Genomic DNA, 18142 nt, shown 5'->3' on the forward strand with positions numbered 1-18142 from the left:
ATCAGGCATCCTTCCTCAAAGTAGAAATAAAAGTTTTCTAAAGCCTTTGTCATATAGTGTTTTTGTTTTTGTAGCCTTTAAGGACAAGTCTTTCATCATCCTTTTCCCTTATATACATGGGAAGATTAAGTGTAGGCAGAATCTGCTTTTCTTCTCAGCCTGACTGGAGGAAGGTTTATAAGCAAACATTTTCACTAAAACTACAATAGGGAAGTGAGTGGAAGAAAAGCAGGAGGCCAACACAGTGGGCTCGCTTTACTTCTGGATCCAGGGGATGAGAGGGTTTCCATGATTATACAGAGGTTTATCAAACACAGTTCTCCAAGTCAACCAAACTTGAGCTTAAAGGCCTGCAGGTCAAGGTAAGTCTCAACAATGGAAGTTAAGATTCCTAATCTGTGTGACTCCCCAGGGTTCTCATAGACACTGGGTCTTCAGGAAGGGAAGACATGGGTACTTTTAAGACAATATATTTCTGAACTCCTGTGTCCACCTTGCAATGGTGAGACTAGCGATACCTAATTCAGACAGTCTGGATTTACCTTATACTGTGAAATCACCCTACCAATGAGGTAGAGCTTATCAATAACTGTTGGAGCTCTATCCTAAGAATAAGCTCTGATAATATTGGAGGACAGTATATTAGATAATCCAGAGATTGGAAGTTTCTATCAGTGCCCTTATTTTTTTCTTGTATTTAGCTGATGGCAAGTGCCCTCATGGCAGAATATTAATAAATGCATAACAAATAGCATTAATATTTTTAAAAATACAAACTCAAGTACAATCCATAACTGTACAAGGCTCAAAAGTTAAACTTTTCAACTGCCTTATATCTTTGCTTTTATATGCCACAGTAGAATGACATACTAATTTGCATTTTGCTTTTGCATATTCAAGCACATACGCATGACTCTTTACCTTTTGTGTAACTATAAATAGTATAAATTATATTTTCATCTTTATTCTTTTAATATTAAGTTAATATTAATATTAAAATCTGCACATTTTTGTACATATTATATATTAATAGTTACATATTACCTTCTATACACAAAACCATATTTACTGTATTATATAAGCTAACTAAAGAATTCTCAAGAGTAATTTCCTGATAGGACATTTTTTGGTCAAATATATACATTTTATACCTTTTTTATTGATTTTATACTTTGAATTAATTTTTAAAATTTTACTTTGAAAGAACAACATCACTTTTAAATGATTTAGCTACATACTTCTCAAATCTGTCCAACTACTTGTTGTTTATTTCTAATCATCAGAATAAATACTTCACTAAACTGCAGTATCAAATAGTCTTTTTGCATTTCCTTTGTCTAGGACCATTTCATCAAATTTTCAAAGAGAGAAAGTATGTAGAAACATGAGATACTGAAAGGTGTAAGTAAACATTATTATTAAAAATTGACAATGAAATCCAACATATTTGGGTATTTCAAATTAGATTAAAAACCTAAATGGAAAATAAATCTCCAACAAAGGCAGAAAGAAAGAAGCAAGAAATAAAAACTAAGTTGTAAATTTCTTTTTGCTCACTGCAAGCTTCAATAAGACTTATTTTGTATTTATTAATATGCTCAGTAATAAGCCTAATATGGTAGAGATGTAAATAAGTGACAACTGATCCTGATTTCAGACTTCTCAATTTAGCTGAGTCAAAAAGACAAATGGCCATGAAAGCAACTCAACAGATTGGGTGGCCTTGAAGCTGGCTCATCTCTTGCAAACACTGCCCTCCAGATACCTTAAGAGTTGGAGTTACCGTGACTTGGCAGCAACTCCATTAAGGAATGCTTCACAGCCCTGCTATCCTTGAGTGCTCTGCCAGTGTTTCCCAAACTGTAATCCACACAGCACTACTTCTGTAAGAGGTTAATAGGCACTATGCAAACAAGGGTTATGTGGGCAAGTCCGGGAAATTCAGTCTTAATAAAAGTTAAATCTTTTTTTTTCCTTTACACTACAAGAGTTTTACTTATACTCCCAAACCTTTTCTCTTTGCTTTCTAAAACTCCTTTTCCATATTAAACACTCTCTTATATTCTCAGTGTCTAAACAAAATGTTTCCTGCTCCGCCTTGTCATCATTGAAACCCTTTCCCAAGAATATTGCACCCTTTTTTCCTCTAAGAATATGAGAGTGCATCCTCTCCAAAGGAAGCTGCCTAATTCCTTGACCTCAGATAACACAGGATTAGAAATATTAACCTTCTTTCTTTCTGCCTGTGAAGACTTTGCTCAGAATCAAAGTTTTCTTCTTCAACTCAAGCATCATTATCACCTTGAATGATTTCCGTGTTCTTGTGTATCTACCCACTAATTTGGCCCTTGATCTCAAATCTGGAAATCTTCCCTTCTACTTCACCTTCTCTTGCCCAAGGACATATAACCCAGAATTGCTCCATGTCAGCAATCTTTCAATCCAATGTTCTGTCTCTGACAATAAACTTGCTTCCTTTAGGCTCTTTCACAAACTCACTGTTCTTAACACTTTCTCTTCAGTCAAATATGGATCCCAATTTCTTTTTCTCCCAGGTACCTGGCCTCCGCTCATTCCAGTTCTGCCCTACTCAGCTGGGACTTGTGGTCTCCTCAGTTCCCATGCACCTACATCCTCCTGTCATTCGTGACCAACCAGACCCTAATTCTGTATTAATCCATCATTTTCCTACACATGTGCACCTGGAGCAATGCGGGAGAAAGTCAAGACACTCTAGGATTGGTGAGTACAAGTCAATGGTCTCCAACTTTAAACTTGGGCTTCTTGGCTTCTTGGTTGTCTTTCTTCTGTTCCTTTCAAAGTTTTTACAAAACTATTATCTCTTTTTTAGGTCACCTAGAAAAATGATATATTAAGGAAGAAAGATGTGCTACTCCCCCTCACACAGCACCTACAGAATTATCTTCAGCCCAGCCAGTATTCACCACCTTTCCAATTCACAAAGGGTGAGACCCTCTGTCCTGTGTAAGGCTCAGACCATCCATTTAGGCTGATGATTTGGATCCCCTCATCTCATCTCTCTCTTGGACCTTGATTTATTTTATCCATTACCATTCATTCTGTTCATCCCCATTGCTCATTTCCCACAGCATAGAAGCAAGCTCATTTCTCTTTCAGCCTTAAAAAAAAAAAAATAAATCACAAAACAAAATCCCTCCCATAATTATCTCAAACATCTAACTGTTGCTTTTTCTCGCTCATTCTTCTTTGAACCAAACTCTCTAAATATTCTTCATTCATTACCTTTGCTTCCATAGTTTTCATTCATTCCTCAACCTATTTTAATTGGTCTGTGTCTCTCCCATTCTGAAATGACTGTCTGGCTTAATTGCTATATAAAACAGAAACTTCTAATACCTTATTTTTATTTAACTTTCAACTGTACTTTGTATGCACACTCTTTTCCCAATCTCTTTTATACCATCTCTCTGAATCAGCTCATCTACTCATGGTTTTAATTACATATAGATTGACATTTTTCAAATCTTTATCTTGAGTCCTCAGCTCAAGATTGGTGTAGCCAAATTTTTGTAGGACATTTTACTTGGATGCACCAAAAACATCACAAAGGCAACATGTCCAAAAGCAAACTCATTTTCTTCATCACCCTGTATTGTTAATCAATCCCAGTGTTGCTAATTACGCCTCCTAAGGAGATTTCCGGAATCCATCACTTCTTCTTTATACACTACTATAAGTTTGCTGCTCATTTTTATTCACCTGGATTATTACATAATGTCCTCACTGATGGCCATACTTAGAAACTTGCCCTTCAAAAACCAATTTTCCATATGGCTACCAGAATGTTCAAAACAAATCCAAACATATTACTCTTATGATTTAAATATTTTAGTGCAAGAGGTCTTAACATGAGTATTTTTAGAGGGTCTATGGGCAGGTTTTAGGGGAATCACAATAATTCACAGTAAATGGGATGAAAAGTTTTTGGCAGATGTGCTCTCTTTGGACAGGGAGACAGTAACTTCAACCAGATTTTCAAAATAATCTTTGACTCCAAAAAGTTTAAGAACTACCATTTTTACTGGCTTCTCATCACCTGCAAGATGAGTTATGGTTTCCTTACCAAGTCATTTGAATCTCTATTGCACAACCCCTACCTGTTTCTGCAAATTCATCTTCTTTGATTTTATACTTCATAAAGCCCACTGCTTTTACTTTTTTGCAGATATTTTGTTATTAAGGTTCTGAACTATTATATAATTATCTCTGGCATGTCTTACTTCCCCTCTTTTACTATTTGGTTTAATCCTGGTTTTTCATTCTAGAGTCTCTTCTTTTCAGAACCTTTTCTTTCAGAAGTCTTAGCACCTATGCAAAACTTTACCATTGCTCTTGCTTTACTATATTTTAATTGTCTGTTTAGATGTCTGTTTGTCAATACACTCCAAGTGTCTTAAAGGCAGGAATTCTATTTTTCATATTTTTATGTCCCTAAAACCTAGCTTAGGTTGAGCTTGATACATTGGTAAGCTCTAAAAGAGATTTCTTAAGGCATTTTTTAATGATTAGCTCACCTTGGAGATAAGGACAGGAAAACAGGGCACACCCTGTACATGAATTTTCTACAGAATACTGCAATAGAGTTACATTTCCTTGAAAAGAGGTAACACTATCTGGTGTATACTTAGGGTTAAACAGTTCTTAACCTGGTTTGCCCTAATGCACAACATGAGACAGAGGCTTATGTGCCAGTGCTTGTATGACCTGGGGAACAGGAGTGAAGGTCATGGGAGTAAAATGCAAAAGGAGAGAAACACGATACAAGGATGTGTTATTGAGCCAGCCCTGTACAGATGGCTGCAGCACAATCCCAAAGAATTCTGAGGATCCTTATGAAATGTGTCCACTTGAAGGACGAAAGGGTAAAGAATTTATCCATAGGCTCCTGGTCAAGGGTGGTCCTTGAGCACTGATAACTCTGAACCTATAAATTGCATATACATTAGTATTGAGTGATTCTCATTGGTTATCCCAGGGCAGGAAATGAGATACAAAAGATACTAGCAAAAGTGGGATGCTAAAGATTGCACCGGCACAAAGCTGGTTGCTACAGTTAGGAACATGTGCAGATATAGTTGCTAATAAGAAGTATTTGAAATGACATACAGGTGGGGCTGATAACGACAGTAAATGTATTTGGCTTTAAAATAAATCAATCAGATTTAATTTTATATTGACCAGTGAGACCTGGCTAGAGGAAATGCTATTATTATACCTATTAGTAAATTCTATCTCTGAGTTTGTGAATCAACAATCATCTTCCATGGACTCAGTCTTAATAGTGACTAAACCAATGAAAGATAGCATCCTCAGAGACTGTTGTGATGTCTACCACAGAGCCTATCATAGTACCAGGCACATGTATATGATCAATAGATATTTGTTAAGTAAATGTTATCAAAAATTCCCTGGGTCTTATAAAATCGATTTAAGGATGATGGACCAGTCAAGAGAAAGAAGGTTGAAGCTCATTTAGGAGATTGGTAGCTAAAGCAGTGGCTCAAATTTTGGTGTTTGCAGATGTTTTGAGATTCAGTTGATCCCAATGTCTCATTCTGTAAGAAGCAAGGAAACCAAAACCAGCGTCAAATAGCAGCCCAGTTCTAGTTCAAAATGGTCAGTAAAAACACGCTATTCCATATCCACTCAGAGGAGGAAGTTTTGAATATTGTAAGCAGTGGGAGAATTGAAAAGATTAGTGCCACTTTTCTTTTTATACTTAAAAAAAAATCCAAAACACTCAAAAAGGAGACATATTTCCCTTTTCTTTAACTCTCTGGTATTGTCAATCCAATTGAACTACATGATGCAATGAGAGAAGATTCAAATAAGTGAATTCTTACTTTTTCACTTTGGCCTAGAAGACATTCAAATTCGTGAGCAATCATCTTTCTGTTTTTATGTTATTACACTATATATTATATATTATATATTTTAATCTTCCTTGAATACTTTCTGGAAGAAAGTAGTATCTAACTATAACTAGAATGGACACTTATCAAATGTTTCTTTGAACCAAACTGAATACACTATGGTATGCATGAAATTAAATGCCAAGCTGACATTTCTAGCCTGGATAGTTCAGAAGACATGATAAACAAAATCTGGATTAATTGGAGAAACATTAATAGAGAAGGTGGTATTTGAACTGAGCTTTGATAAAGCTAAAGTTTGATTAGAAAAAAAAGAGAGAGAGAGTGAGAAAGGGGTATAGCTGGGTCTGGATCAAGTAGGACTTTCTACAATGTCATCTAGAAATTTGATGCTAAAATTCCTAGTCTTCTTCCCTGATGAAAATGGAAGCCAGTGGAGGGTTGAAGCAGAATGACATGATCAGACTTCCACTTTGAGAAGGATGTGCTGTGTTGAGCATAGACTGTTGGGGAGCAATGATGAAAGCAGGGAAATTCTTTAGGAGGTTATTTCACCAATCTTGTTGAGAGTTGAGCATGGCTTGCCTAAGGGTGTCAATGGTGGAGGTGGTAAGAAGAGGACTGACTGTGGATAAATTCTGTAGGTGGAGCCAATAGCACCCCTGACGAATTAGATTTGGGGGGACAGGGGGCGGGGAAGGAGAAAGAGAGAGAGAGAGAGGAATAAAAAAAATGTTGCCATTTTTCTGTCCCTAGCAACTGAAATCACCATGTTGCCATTTGCTGAGATAAGGAACACTGAGGGGAAAGCAGATTTGTTGGGGATGAAGTGGAATTTATTTGGGGACATGGTAAGTTTAAAATGCATTTTAGACATGTAGGTAGAGGTGTGGAGAGGCAGCTGGATATCCATGTGGAGATGCTGAAAAGACTTTAAGGAGCTGTGGAAGGAGGCGTGCCCCTTCTGGATTCTAAGACCTCTACAAAGGACTTCAGAATATGATATACTACTATTTAGGTGAGCTGTTTTGTTGAAGAATATGATATTCTGTTTCACGGGAAAATAAATAGCATATCATAATAAATATCAATTAGAGCAAGTGAACCACAATAAACAGTTTTAGTTTTCAGAAACTTTGAACCATTTTCTTCAAACGGTTAGAAATTAACTTATCTCCCCCCTCCAAAGTCTGCTTTTAATTCACAAAGACTCTTTTACAGAATCAGTCATCGAGTCATTTCTAAGTCTCCTTCTAAACGTTAATATTCCATTTCAGGATTCCAGTATGTGTCTCCAGAATTATTTTTTGAGAAAAATTCTAACAATTTATTGTCACTCACTCACTTTTGAAGTCTTAAAAAAGCCAAAGTTGTCATCAACGTCAAAAATTTACTGGGAACCTTCAAAGGCCAAGCTCTCCACTAAGCCCTGAGCCCACAATGTGGCATGAGACCTGCATGGATTTGCATGATCTTTCTAATTTCTTTGCAAGCTTTCATGAAGTTAGAGATCAGGCCTGAGACTCCGACACTATCGGGGCCTAGTATATTCATTTACCTTTGTGCCCCCTTGAATAATGATGTAATTTGAATGGCATTTCTCTGAATTCACTAAACACTTATTGTAATTCCTTTTCTATCCTACAGCTGCTGTTCTCTGAAACTTTGCTGCCCTCCTCCCTAAGTTCTTCAGGGAATTACCTGGACATTCTTCCTCCCATACTCCTTTTGAAACCCACGGACACCACCCGGCATTCTCCCTTACCCCTGGCCATTCCAGTTTGACCCTCTGGTGAATGGTCTGCTTTCTGTGACTCGGGGCCCTATGACACCATCTCTCCGACTCCTCGGCAGCCTTCTCTAGACCCCCGACAGAGATCTACCTCCCAGAGCCTCCAGCAAATACTCCTTCCAGCAGTCCCCCGATTTCCCTTCTTATTTTAGCATAGTCATTTTAAAATCTTCCTTCCAGCATTCATCCGAGGCACTCTTGCTCTTTCTTGACTCTGGCTGTTTAGGTCACATGAGGATAAGTAACAATGCGACAGGATGAAGCATCTTTTTCCTGAAAGCAGAAGGCGGTAGAGTAACATCCTCCTTCACCAGAGGGCTTCCCTTAAATATTGCTTTTTAAATTCCCTCCCTCGTTCGCAAGAACCTCCGAACATCAACCTCTAAAATAGAAGGACTGATGGTAACGCAGAGATAAAAACCATGCTCTTTCCTGATAAATTTTCCTCTTAACTTCTTATCTCCTGAAAATGAACTATGGGTCTGCAAACTCTCTGTGACTCTCCAATCAAGTGTAGAGCTCTCTCCTGTGGGGCCAGTTGCAGACAGGTAGCTGCCATAGGTGGCCTCTTATCTGGGCTGCTAATTACTCTCCTGGCAGAGGCTTAAGAATTTTGAAAGCTAAATCTGAGGAAAGCACACGTGGAAAATACACATTTTATTTTCAGTCTCCTCTGCTTTATCTCAACTCAAAGGTAAAAATGTCAACACAAAGTAAGGTGGAGAAGATCAGGCATAGAGCAGGATTGATTCTCAGACCCTTTGGGACTACTAGAGCAGCTTCCAGGCAGATGTGACCGGAATGTGGGCCACTGACTCCCACACCTTGGCTAGATTGTTACATGCATGAAGGACAGCACTGGAGGCACTCCAACTGTCCCGAATCTGAGGCGGCCATGAGAAAGGATTAAAATCAAATTGCCAAACGGCTCTGGAGCTAAAGAAACGTCAAGAGAAAGCAGCCAAACCCAGAAGGTCTGAGCTAGAGGCAGCTCTGGGCATTGGAATTCTCAAGTTTCTTCCAGCACAGCATTCATGCACGTTTTTAACCCAATTCCATGTCTATCATCTGGCGAAGTGGAGGTATGCTTTCAGTCTGCTATCATCCCTAGAGAAGACCCTTTTTAAAATGTCTCTAAAGGAAATAGGCAGTTAATGTACTTATTTGACTTTGTAGACAGTGGTTCTTAACTTCTAGTATGCATTAGACTCTTCTAGAGGACAATAAAACCCAGATTGCTGGGCTCCACCCATAGAGTTTCTGATTCAGAAGGTCTGGAATACAGCCCAAGGATTTCTGTTTCTACAAAGTTCCCAGGTGATGCTAATACTGATGGCCAGGGGACTGCCCTCTCTGTAGTGCCTCCTTTCTTCACAGCTACGCAAGGACATGGCTTCCCCCACCCCCCATCCATTCTCAAGGTGGTCCTAGGATTGTGCCATACCCGGAACACCAAAAATAGAGAAGGATCTACCAAGGGATGTTAGTATCTTTCTTCCTCTAACTTGCTAGGTATTGACTTTTTGAGCTGAACACTAAATTTTAGTCCCAGGTGTATATGATTCCATCTTATATCCATCTCTTCCATAATAGAAGTTAAAAATCCAAGTCAGATTCCTCTTGAGCTCAGGATGCTATATACTTAGCCTAACTCAGAGAATTGCCTGGTCAGCAGGCATCTAGCTCAGCAGCAGCTGTGAGAGGTCTTTTTAAAGAGCTGATTTCTAACAGGTTGAAAATGGAATTGTGTGGGCAGTCAAAACACCCTTTTGGAAAACTAACAAAACTTTTGTTCCTTCCTTAGCCATTCCTTCCTTCAATCAGAGAGCCCTTACTCACAGTACTAAAACAGAAGGCTGCCTCACAAATGTACCTGACCCCCTCTTTCCTATATCCCCTGGAAGCATCTGTTAGATTGCTGAATTGTTCTGTATGGAGCCATTCTGTCTCCCACTCTCTGGTAGTTGAAAACAAACCCAACCCTGTCAGGCTTTTTTATGCTATAGCATCAGAAGAGATAATGTGTCTTGCTGCCTTAGTCAGATGCTTTATGTTCCTTTCTTTGCTTTTTCCATTTCACAAAATTTGGAATAATTGGAATTCAGTTGTGGTAACTAGTAGAATTATGAGGTATACTGAAATTCCCAAATTATGAGTGCTATTACTTTGTACCAGAGAGAGGTAATGTTTTAGTAGGGCTCTATTGGCTCACAGATGGCAATTGAGAAAATGTTGCCAGTGATATGCAGTATTACAAACTGAGCAATTGTTACTAGGTATGGAACTAGCATGAAGGAATGAACCATGGGCAGCCTCATGGCAATCCTCCTTGATAAAGTTGTACATTTTGGGGAGGATTAAATAAAAGAAATCCCACCAAATCCTACCAAGTTCCATCTACTTAGGAGGGATGGTGGATAGAGGACAGGGAAAATCTGAGAACATCCACTTAGAAACCACTGTGCACTGAGGTTATAGCCTAAGAAAGGTGAGCTAGCTTGCTTCTACATCAAACAGAAAGGCTGCTCCGGGTGGGATTTTATGACCTGACTTCCCCATAAAGGTAACTCTCCACGTTCCAATAAAGGACAGTAGAATACAAAACATTTAAGCATACAAACACGGTTCCCCTTTTTTCCATGCTTTAATGTAACCCTGATGTACCCATAACAGGCAATAAACAGTTGCTAATTGAGTCAGTCTTTAGCATTATCTCTAAGTTTGAGATCTTTTCTATGTTGTAAGTTTGTTGTAGGACAGGAAGCTTGGCTTGTTTAAGTTTGTTTTTAGCAATGACCCTGTGTAATAAATGCAACCTTTGATAATGAATTTTTTAAAATTCCTCAATATTAAATTGCCATATTTACTAGTATTTGGACAGCATAATGAAATTTTCTGATAAGCAAGTTGGTGATCTGGCAAACAAGATTGGTTTAGAAAACGTTAAGTATGTGGGACCCCTGAAGAGATTATAATAGAAAAGATAAAGGCATTCTTTTATTCTTTTAACAAAGCTTTTAAAATTCTTAAGAAGGACAACACTGAATACAAATGTCTGCATAATTGGAAAAGCCAATAAGCCATAAAGATATTAGGATGATTCATCTTTTGGCATAACATTCTAAAAGAAGAAATACATTCAGTGACTTACTAGGGAATATAAATACTGCTTTGTTAAATTTTAGCTACCTTAGTCTAGAATTTATTTTTTCTGATGTGCATATTGATTGATCTCTCAAAATATTCACAGTATTTGTTTATGGTGAAATTTTTTCTCTGTGCCTTCTGCTTCAGGAAAATAAAAATGGTTTGTATTGGTACCAAGACCTAGCTTGTACATAAGATTTTTCCAAGGGGTTTTTAAGTATTTCTTAATTTATTATTGTATAATTATCATATTTCAAATCATGTTAGTATTCCACAGATTTTATTTATTTTTCTGACTTTTATATGGCATGGTTTAGATGCTCTAGAATTTCTGATTTCAAGTGAGAAAACAGATATTTAAAACAGATATTTAAAACTCTGAAGAAAATTCATTAAAAACCTCAAACGAGTTTTCCTAAAAATACAGATATATTGAAACATAATACATCATGGGCAGTGATATCAAAACTATTGGCTTTTCTTTTTGGGAATTTCATACTCTGGTTTTTTATGTATTTATTTTTTCTTTTTTTTATTTATTTTTATTTTATTATGTTATGTTAATCACCATACATTACATCATTAGTTTTTGATGTAGTGTTCCATGATTCATTGTTTGTGTATAACACCCAGTGCTCCATTCAGTACGTGCCCTCTTTTTTTTTTTTTAAATAAAGATTTTATTTATTTATTTGACAGAGAGAGAGAGATAGTGAGAGCAGGAACACAAGCAGGGGGAGTGGGAGAGGGAGAAGCAGGCTTCCCGCCGAGCAGGGAGCCCGATGCGGGGCTCGATCCCAGGACCCTGGGATCATGACCTGAGCCGAAGACAGACGCTTAACGACTGAGCCACTCAGGCGCCCAGTACGTGCCCTCTTTAATACCCATCACCAGGCTAACCCATCCCCCCACTCCCCTCCCCTCCAGAACCCTCAGTTTGTTTTTCAGAGTCCATAGTCTCTCATGGTTCATCTCCCCCTCCGATTCCCCCCCTTCATTTTTCCCTTTCTACTATCTTCTTTTTTTTTAACATATAATGTATTACTTGTTTCAGAGGTACAGGTCTGTGATTCAACAGTCTTACACAATTCACAGCGCTCACCATAGCACATACCCTCTCCAATGTCATACTCTGTTTGAGCACTAATGTTTATAACTGAAAATATTACATATTCTAAGAATTTTGGGTTTTATTCTGAAATGTTATCAGAAAATCCAGAATTCAATGACACTTGGTATTCTTTGTTTTAATAGTAATAATATCTCCAGTCTGGTTTGATTCTAAAATATTTCTTTTATATTAATGAAGCTAATTAACTATTTGACAATTCTGGAACTAGTTAATAGAAGACACTAATAGAGATAAAATTAATATAATTATACACTTGATATGACTTACGCAGGCCATTCAGGAATTGTGACCCAATTATAAAGGTAATTAGCATAACACATAATTGAAAGTAACTGCAATTTCAATTTTACTACAAAGTGTACCAGGGAGGTCCAGAATGTCAAGCAAGTGAATAAATAAGTTTTCAGATAAAGATAATGATGTGAAATATAATTTTTCACTTTTGTTCCTATTTCTTACATAAGATAACTCATCTTGTGCCAGTAGGGAAACAAAAATGGGGGAAAAAATAGAAGAGTCATTTAAATCAATCTTCCATATTATGACAACAAAATAAAGCTCACAGTGCTGTTGCTATTACAGTATTAGAAAGGGTATTTAAGCAAGACTATATATTAGCAGACTTTCAAAAATTACTCTTTTCACATCATGTTTGGTATTCTTGGTTGTATATATATGCACAAAACTGAGGAACCCATGATTTTCTGTCAAAGTAATTTCTATGATTATTTTATCCATAGAGGTAGCATTTAAATAAAAATCCTTTCTCAACCAAACTCTCACCATTTATCAGATCACTTGAATAGTATGTTTTTATCCTGTGTCATTCTATCAAACACCTTGTTTTAATGTTCCAAAAGGGAAAAAATGCCAAATACACTTCAGGCCTATTCCTATTTTCCTAAGGTTTTTTTAAGGTAGCCGCTTTATGTAGTAACTAATTTGCTGGTGAAACAATTGCCCTACCATACCTAAGAGGGGAGCCCTTAGGAAACACCCAATAAAAAAACCCAAAAAACAAAACCAAACAAAACAAACAAATAAAACCTTAGTTAGAAGCACTTAAAAAAAAAAAAAAGGTTTGTAAAACTTGGAATTTCAGGGGCATCGCTGTAACAAATCAATAGATGTTTGGGGATATTGCTTGTGTTGAGGGAGATTATTTATTTGAACAACAAAACAGCATCTTGTACATTGCAACATTCCTCTACTCTTGTGGTGCCCCACCCGATTCTCGTCTCCTTCCTAAATGAATGTTAAAAGTCATTGACAATGGTGCGGGAGCTGCAGTGTATCCAGCTTGCTCATGGATGCTCAGCCAGTAAGTAGCAAACCTGGGGCACTGTTAGAGTCTGAGGTTCAAGGCCTTAACTACATGCTTACCTTGTTTTGCAGGCTCACCCAGTGAGATGGATCAATTATCAAATCATAGCAATTCAGTCTGAAAATAAGGGTTCCACCTTCATGACCTCATCACCACCTCCTAATACTATCACCTGGAGGGTTAGGATTCAACATATGAATTTTGAGGAGACACAAACATTTAATTAGAGCATCTACATGGTCTTTTGAAAAGCTAATATTTATAAGAAGAAACCTAAATAGAATTTGAACTTTAAATAAACCCACTAAGAACTGGAAAGGAGGCTTCTGACCCTGATATGAAGCACAGTAATAACTAGAATCAAGACACCTACAAAATTCATAGTTCGTCGTGTTTTCATTCCACAGTAGCAACTAAATATTTTTATCTTAAAATGTAGCTAGAGGGGCGCCTGGGTGGCTCAGTCGTTAAGCGTCTGCCTTCAGCTCGGGTCATGATCCCAGGGTCCTAGGATCGAGCCCCACATTGGGCTCCCTGCTCTGCGGGAAGCCTGCTTCTCCCTCTCCTGCTCCCCCTGCTTGTGTTCCCTCTCTCGCTGTGTCTCTCTCTGTCAAATAAATAAAATCTTAAAAAAAAAAAAACGTAGCTAGAAAAAGGATATTTAAATAACTGACGTCTCAGTTGGAAGTTATTACTACATTGGTTCTAAATTTCTTATATAGTATCTACATCACAAAGCTCATAATCTATAAAAACAGGATAATTAATTCATCTCAATAACATGGACAAAAATTTATGTTTGCTTTATTTGTACTTCGTAGCCTGAAAATTAAGTTTTTAATTTCTTATAAATAACATGCCTGACTCCATTCCATTAGCCTTTTATTCTAAAAATGGATTAGGCAGTACAATAAATTATTTGAAAAATGTGTCTAATTCCAAATTAGGACCAACAATTTGACTGCTTTAAAGCTAGGAGGCAGCACCATATAGTAACCAAGAATTGGGGGCTTTCAAGTCCGATGGAGCAGGGTTCAAATTCCACCTGTGCCACTTACTAGCCTTCTGACCTCAAGCAATTTACTTCGTCCCTTTGAACTTTATTTCTCATCTGCAGAATAAGGCTAAAAAGCACCCACTTGGAAGACTTGTCTGTGGGGATCAGAGATGTTCCCAAATATCTCTGTGTACCCACCTCCAGTGGGGTTTGGTACACAGCTGGTGCTTTGTATCAACCATAGCTTCAAAATGCTGTGGAGCAAGGGATACCTTCACCTTGCTTTTGAAGCAATTTCCAAATCCATGCCTCAATGAACATATTTGTTTAAATATTACAAATAAGGCCACTGAATTGGTCAGTTTGGCTGAATTCATCCACTGGGAATTTGAATGGACTGATCATCTGTTTTAGCACTTCACAGACATAGGATGGCTGAGTCTGAGTTGTTTGGTAAATGTCAGTTCTGAACGTTCTGCATGGAGCACTGGGTGTTATGCACAAACAATGAATCATGGAACACTATATCTAAAACTAATGATGTAATGTATGGGGATTAACATAACAATAAAAAAATTAAAAAAAAAGAATGTCAGTTCTGACTCTGAATTGCTACATCTTTACCTTACCCTCCCCACCTTTTTTCCTGATCACTGCACTTTGAAAATTTAACAGGCTACTTGAATTTAATCTGAACTCTTTATGCCTCTGAAGTCTTTGTGTTAACTGTAATGAAAGTGATAGTGAAGAGGAGCACTGGTTGTGAAAAATAAAGGATAGAGTGGAAAGTTTGGGATAATAATAGGTTTATACATTAAATATACATAGCATTCATTCATGGACTCTTTCACCACTTCCATTATCATAGATCATTTTCTTCCAGAAAAGCATGTACTATGTTGCTTATGTAGTACCTTAATTTCAAAGGGTTATAATAATAAAACCACTGGTACAAATCTCTGAATTTTTGAGATTTACCAAAACAGGATATTTGAAATGTATATAATTATTTACATAAATAATCATATTCTCATTTTAATTACTGCATACTAATAGAATATATAGTTCACATAATACAGTAAATAACATATAACAAAACAGTAATTATTCTAAATTCTTACCACTTATTCAAGTCTAAAAGATAAGAGAAAGATGTAATGACAATTCATGACTTTGGAGAAAGGAGAACGGCTAGCTATCTAAATGGCTGTCTCTGATTCAGAGCAATATACTCCTCCATAAAATTTAAGAATATTTCTTACAACTTGAATTCTTTTGCAATCCCAGTATCTGCTCAAACCGGCCCCTAGATCCTTATACTTTATGCCTGTTAAAAACTGTCCTTTTGTGGGGCGCCTGGGTGGCTCAGTCGTTAAGCGTCTGCCTTCGGCTCAGGTCATGGTCCCAGGGTCCTGGGATCGAGCCCCGCATCAGGCTCTCCACTCCGCGGGAAGCCTGCTTCTCCCTTCCCCACTCCCCCTGCTTGTGTTTCCTCTCTCACTGTGTCTCTCTCTCTCTGTCAAATAAATAAATAAAATCTTTAAAAAAAAAAAAAAACTGTCCTTTTGTGATATGGAGCCATTTTATAGAGAAGGTATCTAGGTCCTGTCCAATTTTCTTTCTCTTCTTAAGTGGTAATCTTGTGTTTTATTTTTGCCATGAAGCAGACATATCCCGGGCCAACACTCACACACACTGAGTCTCAGAAGAAAACCCTGTTGCACTCTATTTTTATGAACTCATTGAACATTTTAAAATAAACAAAGGTTTGGTTGGTCCCAAGGGACTTCATTCAGCTGGTGAAAGAAAAGGGAAGTAGAAACAAATAAAATAAGGCAGATGAAAGAAATAGAGAAATAAGCAAACTTACTCTCCTTTGGATGTTACACATAATGGTTACTGTTTTTATGGGGATATTTTTGGTTTGTTTTAAAAGTCAATTTAAAGGCATTAGCCAGGGTTGCCTGGGTGGTTCAGTTGTTTGAGCGTCTGCCTTCGGTTCAGGTCATGATCCCAGAATCCTGGGATCGAGCCCCGCATCCCCACATCGCGCCCTGCTCAGCGGGGAGCCTGCTTCTCCCTCTCCCTCTGCTGCTCCCCCTGCTTGTGCTCTCTCTAGCTCTCTCTCCTGCTGTCAAATAAATAAATAAAATCTTTAAAAAAAATTAAATTAAACACATTAAAAATCATAATAAAATAAAGACGTTAGCCAACCTTTAAAATAGTCCTGAAGGTAAGCAGAGTGCCGCTCCATGTCTGCCCCTGCATTCTGTGGGTTACACTGCCTGTGGGTACAGTCAGCGCTCCCTGGCTCGTACAAGCGGCTCTGCCCACTTCGAACGTTTGTAATTATTTTCATAATTTGAATGTGAAGTTTCCCCAAAGCCCAGTATGAAAAAATAATATATGTAACATCTTTTTTATTGTTGTCAAACTACCACCTATTTTTTTCTTCTAATCGTTGGAAAGATTATGTATAGATTCTGATTTTGCACTACAATAAATATTTAAAAGCTTTTGGGAGATACATTTTCCTTCTGAAACTGAGACCTCTTTCCAGACTGCTTAAATTTGTCATTTTGATCTCTACCAATGTTTTAGACTTGTGTATGTCACAGTTTTTTTTGCTTCTTTGTTTCTCTTTTTGTTCAGTATCAAGACGGGCAAAGCAAAACAGTGTAATCGCCCCTTTGTATCAACCTTTCTCCAAGCTCTTTGAGAAATGGATAGTTTGTAGAGAAACAGATCAATACTCCCTGCTACAATGGGGTCTTTGTTCCCCTTCATAGGAATCAATTTTAAGCTCCTTACCATCTAATGGAACCTGACTACTGGTTCCATTTCTTTTTTTTTTTTTTTTTCAATATTTTATTTATTTGACAGAGAGAGACACAGTGAGAGAGGGAACACAAGCAGGGGGAGTGGGAGAGGGAGAAGCAGGCTCCTCACTGAGCAGGGAGCCCAATGTGGGGCTCGATCCCAGGACCCTGGGATCACGACCCGAGCCGAAGGCAGATGCTTAACGACTGAGCCACCCAGGTGCCCCCTGGTTCCATTTCTTAAAATTTCAACGGTGAGGAGGACCTGTATTCACAGATCAACCCTAAGCCATAATTTTATCTAAGTCTTATAAATATCCTCTTGAGCAAAAACCAACCTGCCCAAACAATATTCCAAATGACATATGCAAAATCATTTGACAACAGTCAACTAAGTGAGCCTGTAGTCCAGGGATCTGAGAGTCCAGAACTGTCAGTGTTCTCACTAGGGTCAAATTCAATTGTAAGACACCTGATTTCTTTCTGTTCAATGTGACTGTACTAAAAAAAAAATTTCTTTGGGTCCAAAATCAGTGCTAAATCTACATAGCCACCTTGACATTCAGTCTGCCTTGCTGGCACTTGGTTACAATGAGTCTGTAAGCTGTGGAATCTTTAGGAGTATCTTTCCACACAGAGTGGCACAAAATATTTTTCTCCTGAAAACTCAATGGAAATACAATGGTTTGCTCCTCAATTTGTAAAAAAATAAACAAGATTTGAAAAAAGAATTTCATGAATTGATTATAAAACTCCTTCAGCCAGAAAATACTGTGAATATGTCTACGCTCTGAAACTTGCTTTTTTAATTTCCAAATTAATACTTTAGTGCAAATTTATTTATTTATTTATTTATTTATTTTTAAAGATTTTATTTATTTATTTATTTGAGAGAGCGAGCACAAGGGGGGGGGGTAGGGTCAGAGGGAAAAGCAGACTCCCCACTGAGTAAGGAGCCCGATGCAGGACCCGATCCTGGAACTCCAGAATCATGACCTGAGCCGAAGGCAGTCACC

At 37.7% G+C, this 18142-nt stretch overlaps 1 protein-coding gene across 1 annotated transcript in view; it reads right to left on the reverse strand.

Annotated features, from left to right (window-relative positions):
• The window catches only part of C5H8orf34 (chromosome 5 C8orf34 homolog), a 372149-nt gene that overhangs the window by 83307 nt on the left and 270700 nt on the right, over positions 1-18142 (reverse strand).

The sequence above is a fragment of the Halichoerus grypus genome, chromosome 5, assembly GCF_964656455.1.
Source record: "Halichoerus grypus chromosome 5, mHalGry1.hap1.1, whole genome shotgun sequence".
NCBI classification, from domain to species: Eukaryota; Metazoa; Chordata; class Mammalia; order Carnivora; family Phocidae; genus Halichoerus; species Halichoerus grypus.